Below are 7,271 nucleotides of genomic sequence, written 5' to 3' on the forward strand. Positions count from 1 at the left end.
CAGTATATTGAGGACTACTTTAAACGGGGCTTCACAACAAATGAAATACTTGATTTGCTTGCTAATTCACATGGGATTGTATTAAGCAAACGCACCCTGGAAAGGATTTTAAGCAAGAAGTGGGCGGCTCTGGCGTAGGAAGAATAAAACTGATGTAGATGAAGTGGCAACCTTCATTGAACAGCAACTGGAAACCTCTGGTCAGTCCCATGGTTACAGATGGGTGCATCAAAAATGCTGGTTACATGGAATTGTAACAGACAGAGAGACCGTAAGGATGTTGCTACGGTTACTGGATGGTGAAGGTGTCGATCTGAGGTTAAGAAATAGAGTACGAAGGCGTGTGTACCACAGCTGTGGTTCAAACTATGTTTGGCACATTGATGGCTACGACAAGCTGAAGCCATTTGGAATCGCGATCAGTGGGTGTATTGATGGGTTTTCCCGAAAGATGATATGGCTTGAAGCTTACAAAACAAACAATGACCCGAAGATCATCGCTGGCTATTTCATGGAGGCTGTTCTCGACGCTGGTGGCTGCCCTGCCAGACTCAGACTTGATTCAGGGACAGAAAATGGTCACATGGCTGAACTGCAGTGGTTTTTACATTCTTCTGAGAACCAAGATGAAAGAGACTGTGTAACCTTTGGTCCAAGCACAGGGAATCAGTGGATCAAACGATGGTGGCTGACACTGCGCAGTGAGTGTGTCAAGTTCTGGATGGACCCGTTTGATAAGCTGTAAGAAGACGGACACTTCTCTGATAATCTCCTGGACAAGTCCTTGATCCAGTTTTGCTTTCTTCAAGTAATACAGGTCGGCTAAATGACACATTATGAGATAGAGAAGGTTGTAGAAAGCCACAAGTTAAAACATTTTGCCTGAATTCTTTGCAAATTGAAATTGAAATTATACACTATGTTTGGAAAGAAAACAACAGTAATGCACGTTGTGGTATTCAGAGTTGCTTTGACTCTCCTAAATATAAGCAGTATTTTAGTGTTGTCCTATGTAATAAACTGAAGGATCTTTTTGATTGGCTGTTACATTCATCCACCCAAGTTCCTGTAAGTTGGTCGAGTGAAATTCTTCTCAGTAGCATCCCACTGGGCACTATGGAAGTTAGGAAAATTTGATTTTTGCATTTTTGGAAAATTTATATTCGCATTAAGTTTCATATCTTGTCTGTCTTTGAGTGTGAAGTCATAACATTTTTCTGAACAGTGATGTAGTACAATCCCCTGTCGACCACTGATGTGTGAAGTAAGAGTGACACAAATACACAGCAAAACAGTGGCCATTACTACAATGGCTGTAACAGGTGAAAATGACATCATCACTCATTGCCGACCTTGCTGCTGTCATTACAATGAGACATGGTTTGTAATTCAACATTTTGTTCAAGACCTTCTGATCCCAAAAGTTTGAATCAGTGAAGATATTTACAAATTTAGCCACTTTTGTGCCAACCTGTCATATTAAACAAACCGTGGGTAAGAACTACTTGACTGAGCAAGAAATTACCAATTAATATTCCCAAATATTGTTAAACACGTTTTTTTCAAATCAGGGTCCAGGGACTCCCAAGGGGGTCTCAATAGGATTTCAGGGGGTCTCAATAGGATTTCAGGGGTTCTCAAGCAAAAACATGATTTTTGCTACAATTCTTTCTATAAGTAAGAGGCAGAATGTATCACTACTTTGGTATTAATAGTAATGACACAATGAACAATTAAACAACATGTAAAGGAAAACAAACAACAAAACATGACCAAATAAAAAGATTTATCAGACGGGAGGGAGATGTAGTATTTGAAGTTTAGCAGACGTAGTCACGGTGTAGCTTGTGCCAGTGTCCTTCAAATTCAAAAGTTTAAGAAAGAAACTGCTCTATTATTTTCTCATAGGAAGAACTCAATGAGGTTGTGTTGACTTGGAACAACCACAGAGTCCGTCAAGTCCACAACTCAGGATCCCCCCATGGTCGTCCCTCCGTCCTGCATGCAGTCCCTCACCTGGACGGAGGAAGAGCGTGTTTGCATCGTGTGGATCTGGAGAAAGTTCACACCTGCCTTGAAGAGTGTGCGTTTGAGGACTTCCCATGTGATGAAGATGTGTTCCATGTCTGAGTATAATCTGACATTAACAAATGATGTGTTTGAAACAGTTGACCTGTATATCAAACTGAGGCAGCTGATTAAGACTGAACTTGAGGTAGAACTTTGAAAGTGAAACCGACCTGATGTGTGGAGAGTGTCACATTCACCTCTTCACATTGTTTAGCTTTTTCTTTTCTGTATTGTTCCAGGAAAAAAATAAAGCTTCGTACATAATTGCAGCGGTCAATTCTAATTGTGTTAAATGCAAAATCCACACATGCATGAACAGATTTTTTTTATTCAAACAGTTAAACAATCATTGAATACTGAACAGCACATGGTTGACAGGTAAGTGCAAAAGCGGCAAACAAAAAGCTCCTGAACACATGAACACATATTGATGCTGCTTGAACATCAAAAAACAAATTGGCTTGGATTAGTTTCAGATTTGTTTGTTGAACTGATTGGAGCTTAGCCTATGTCCGTCACCCATACGTTGCTCTCTAAGACTTTGTTCATTTCATGTCGAAAGTCTGGATAGTTTCATAACTCACAGACAGCTCCAGGTAACAGCCACATGTATGAGCGACAGGACGTCTCTGAAGTCCCTCCACCTGCCTGAAGCCGACACTGATGCTCGTTCCTGTGAACAAGTCTGATCCTGTGCAAAATCTGAGGAAAGAGGAGAGGTGCTGGGCGTCTGGTTCCCTGAGATATGCATTTACATACTTGACCATTTGTTTCTCCTGAGCATTCGGGGAGCTGGGTATGTAATTGATCTCATGATTTTTCGTGAAGTTGGCTGAAGTTCTTCATAAACAGCGACAATCCCTTTCAGCTCTGATGTCACAGGTTCCAGTGTGTTGCTCCACTGTTCGATCACGAAAGCGGGCTCCTGAATCAGTTTCTGGTGAGCAAGCTCCTCCAGAATTTGGTCAGTGTTATCTGCTGTTGGAAGTCTCCGGCAGTTGTGAAGATCCATGATGTCCAACAATTCTTCTTGATCAACACTGTCAAACTCTGATCTGCAAGATTCAAAGATCCTTCGCTCAGACTCTGACACATACTTGAGAAAGATGTCCACAAGATCACTCTCCAAAGAGCCCAGACTACCTGCTCCAGAAGTACAGCTGCAGGTTTTACAGGAAGGTACTTCTCTTTCTGCCAGCCAAATGTCATCATTCTGCCCACGCTTTCCCATTCATTTTGACCAAAACCATGACGCAGGAATGGACCTTTGAAGCCATTTCCCATAGTGCATTGCTCATAGAAGTCCTTCCAAAATTCTGACAACACATCCCTTAAAAGTCCTCCATCGTCCACAGCCTTTTCAAGCTTTCCATCAGGGAGTATAAGTCTAAAGGAAACGTCATTCTCGAGGATACTTTCCTCAGAAAACACTTGAATAAGTTCTCTGAGAATTTGTCCACGGTGAAGAACAATCATTTTCTTAACTCTTTCCGTCTGATTGGCTTGTTCCTGCAACGTTTCCACTGCAGGAGGCAGAAATGGTTCAAAAGACAGGTCCTCAGAGAGAGGCGTGGTATCACCAAGACTGGAGTACTCCATGTCGGAAATCCTTTGTGTGTGGAACGTTACAACATCACTATTATCTAAAGAATCCACATGAAGTAATGCGCCATGACCAGATGTGTCAGATGTGGCGTACATTACGGAGAGACTTTCACCAGGTGGATTAGCAAACACTGTGCTGCTTTCAATGTCGGTGATATCTGAAGAATTGATCTCCACAGTGTTTGTTGAGCAGAGAATGGTGATCGATATCAGAGCTGTCATTTGTGTTTTCACTTGGTTGTGCACTTGCAGCACTATTACTCTCTTCCTGATGTGCGCCACTGGTGATGTCTTTGTTTTTGGTTGTTAAATAGAAACGCAAGAGAGGCAGCCTAGTCTTTTCATACAGTTCCCCAACTGTGGTACTATCATCTAATGAATGCTCCTGAAAATCACTTCAATTAAAGTCCAAATCAGTGACAATCCCTACTGTAGTTTTTCCATCTGGAAAAAACAACTGCACAGCTTTTTCAGTCATACCCTGCTTTTTAATGTCTTTTGGGACACTCACTTTTCTGGTTCCTCCACCTTTTTTGGAGCGTACCTGAATAAATCCCTCCTCTCTGCAGTGCATCCATCCAATCTCAATTTTTCTATGATTCTTTTGAGCATATTTTGGATGTTTCTGGTGCTCCTTCTCTAACACTTCATCACTTTTGTTTCTGGAGAGTCTTCCTCTGAGACGCTCCAAGATCTTTGACTTGCGACTGCGAGGTTCTCTTTCCTTTCGTCTGCAGAGTCCAAAAACAGCCAGTCGATCACCATAGGATGGCAGATCCTCCTTTAGCTGGTCGTCCGTCATGAGGCATAGAACACCAGAATCAATCTAAAATAAAGAAATATTTCATGAATTCTTCATTCAACTGTATTAAGCTATAACAATTAACCTTTAATCAGAAATATGTTTTCACGAAGTGTATCCACACTTTAAAAAAAAAAACCAATTAATTAATAAAAACCCATCCTATATTAAGTACCTTCTCCTGTTCCGTTCGCTGTATGTCTTCCTCAGGCACATGTCGTGACTTTAAATAGTCACTAAGGTCCATCTGGTCCAGTTTAAATGACTCTTGCACCTGTTGAAAAACATAAAAGCTCAAACATAACCTGAAATAATGTCCTTTTCTACAGCAACCCTCTGATTTGATAACAAATTCAATACTTAAAGTGGAGCGAGTTTGGTAAAGTTGGCACGTTATTCACCGATTCTGACTTTTAAACATTCTGGTTTATATTAATCAATGAACCTTGTAAGAAGGTGGTCTTAAAACATTTCCTTAAAATTATGAAAAAGTATTTTTGTCAAACTAAGTGTTGTAGCTTGATCAGCAGGACCACGCTGATAGATAAGCAGAGCTTGTTTGGTCTACACTACATTATAGTGAAGTTATTGAATGTTATTACTGGAGCGGCACTTTAACTAATTCAAAGTCTGCTCTGGTGAGGACCGGGAACCTGGTTTTAGACATGTTCAGAGCAATATCCAATGTGCAGCTCGTCCTTTGGATATATCAATCAATTTATTGGCTTTATTGGTGTTTCCAAAACAGTCGATGCCTTCATCATATACTCAGCCCAAACTGAGCTCCTATATATTTCCTATATTTCCAACAATAACCAAATAAATGCTGAGTATGATCCTTGGCTCAAACTGACCCCCTGACACGCTCAAAAAACCGTGTTTGCTCCGCTGTTCTGCACACCTGACCTCATTCACCTGAAGGTTTTATTTCCTCCTTGCATTACCCAAGCTCCCCCTAGTGGGTGAACATAGTACTTGCACATAAGCCAGTGTACAGGTGAACACAGAGAGAGCATTGCATAAACATTCAAAACTTATCAAACATAAAAGTGTCTCCAACAATTACTAGTAATTGAATATTAATAATAAAACATTCCTTAAAATTATAAGCTCATTTTTAATCACATTTTAAATATTCAGTTTTTTATTAATCAATGAACACTGGAATCTTGTAAGAAGGGGGTCTTAAAAAGTTTCTTTAAATTATGAAAAAAGCAGTTTTGTCGAACTAAGTGTTGTAGTATTGTTGGACAGAATTGCATTGGTCTACAGAACGATAGAGTAAAGTTATTTAATGTTATTACTAATAAAAATCCATTAACCTAATGACAAAATATTTTTGTCAAGCTAATAGCAGTAGTGTGATCAGCAGGACCCAATTGATGGTCGGACTTAGTTTCTTTGTTTCATTACATTTGAGGGAAGTTGTTGAAGTTATTAAATTCTATTACTCATAATTAAAATCCCTTAAAATGTATGAAAAAAATATTTTCTGTCAAACTGATAGATCAGCAGAACAACTTTGATGGTTGGACAGAGTTTCAGTTGTCTACAGTTTATTACAGTGAAGTTATTACATATCATTAATAATAAAAGCAAATAAAAAAATGCTTAAAATTGTGAAAAGGTGTTTTTATTCAAACTAACAGCTGTAGTATGATGAGCAGGACCTTTCTGATGGTTGGACTGAGTTTCAGGGGTCAACAGAATACTACAGAGAAATTATTGTAGTAATTAAAATGTATTTCTTATAAAACAAAGATTAAAATGATGAAAAAGCATTTCTATATCAAACCAAGGGTTGTAGTCTGATCATCAGAAGACAAGTGAAGCTGCAGTGATTCACTTCACCAACACTAAAAGCCTAATATATAATAACCCTCAACAACATCGCTGCGAACAGAAACTCCCATGATGCACTGCAGTGACGTCTCCGTGATCGCGGAGGTAATTGCTGCAATGCATTATGGGAGTTTCTGGTTCGTCGCATATTAGATGTAATTATTGGAGGTTATATTAGATTTGTAGTGTTGGTAATGGTTGTGTTGTGTTTTTGTTCTGTTGTTCATGTAGTTAATTCATCTAGTTTTGTTTAGTTTAGTTTAGTTTATTAGTTGCAGGTGGGCAACCAGAATTGTAGAGGGTTTTGTGTGGGGTGTGGTCCTGCAATGGAGTTCATACTCAATGATGTCCAAAGTTTTACCTTAATTTATCAAAATAATGTACAAGTCACAAAATGAATTCAAAAAGTTACGTTTACATTTCAGTCAAAGCATTGGAGACGCAAAGATGACGTTTCATTGAAGAGTTATTGATGCTGGAAGTCCAAATCTGTTAATAATGTGCCAACTTTACCAAACTGGAGTGGGGTTATCTCGATCACTACATCAGCAATGGGAAATATGACAACACAGGATGCTATAGAGGTGACAGTAGCGATCACAATTAGAAATGCCATATGGAAAGTGAAACTTACCTGATTCAGGACTTAATGACCACGAGGCTCTCTGGCAGCTAACAATAAGACAGAACGTCACAGTATAATGGTGCGCATGCGCAGATGGTATCTCATAATTTCGACTTACCATCTCGTAATTTTGACTTACGATCTCATAATTTTGAGTTAGTATCTCATAATTTCGACTTACTATTTCATAATTATGACATACCATCTCATAATTATGACTTACCATGGGATTTCTTTTTTTTTACTGAAGTGGGAGTTTTCTTTTTGTTTTTTTACCTGGCGGAAATGGGCTTCCATAGGGTTTCTCTCTGTTGTCCCTTCGCAGCT

General features: G+C 39.3%; 1 long non-coding RNA gene across 1 annotated transcript; it reads right to left on the reverse strand.

Moving 5' to 3' along the window:
- Positions 1–2,379: 2,379 nt before the first annotated feature.
- Positions 2,380–7,066, reverse strand: LOC308106331. Its single transcript, XR_013935146.1, has 3 exons — positions 6,954–7,066; positions 4,653–4,751; positions 2,380–4,501 (listed from the first exon to the last, which is right to left on the reverse strand). It is a non-coding gene; the product is annotated as an uncharacterized lncRNA (long non-coding RNA).
- Between the last annotated feature and the right edge of the window lie 205 nt (positions 7,067–7,271).

This window comes from Lipophrys pholis, assembly GCF_963383615.2.
Source record: "Lipophrys pholis genome assembly, chromosome: 2".
NCBI classification, from domain to species: Eukaryota; Metazoa; Chordata; class Actinopteri; order Blenniiformes; family Blenniidae; genus Lipophrys; species Lipophrys pholis.